This window comes from Plasmopara halstedii (assembly GCF_900000015.1).
Source record: "Plasmopara halstedii genome assembly, contig: Scaffold_410, whole genome shotgun sequence".
Lineage (NCBI taxonomy): Eukaryota > Oomycota > Peronosporomycetes > Peronosporales > Peronosporaceae > Plasmopara > Plasmopara halstedii.
The window spans coordinates 311,534-311,739 of record NW_020187331.1 but is presented as its reverse complement, the minus strand read 5'-3'; positions in this window follow the sequence as shown (position 1 = coordinate 311,739).

The window sequence follows — 206 nt, the reverse complement described above, 5'->3', positions numbered from 1 at the left end:
GCGATAGCTTTGGCAAACAACGCGGGCTATCACGCACGTACAAAGCACGTAGACATCATGCATCACTTTATTCGGGAGAACATTCAGCATGGTTTACTCAAGATTGGCTTCATTGATACGAAGAGTCAGCTTGCAGATATACTAACCAAGGCGCTTGGAACCAAGATGCTCAAGTTTCTGCGAGAGGCAACCGGCATCAAGACCAG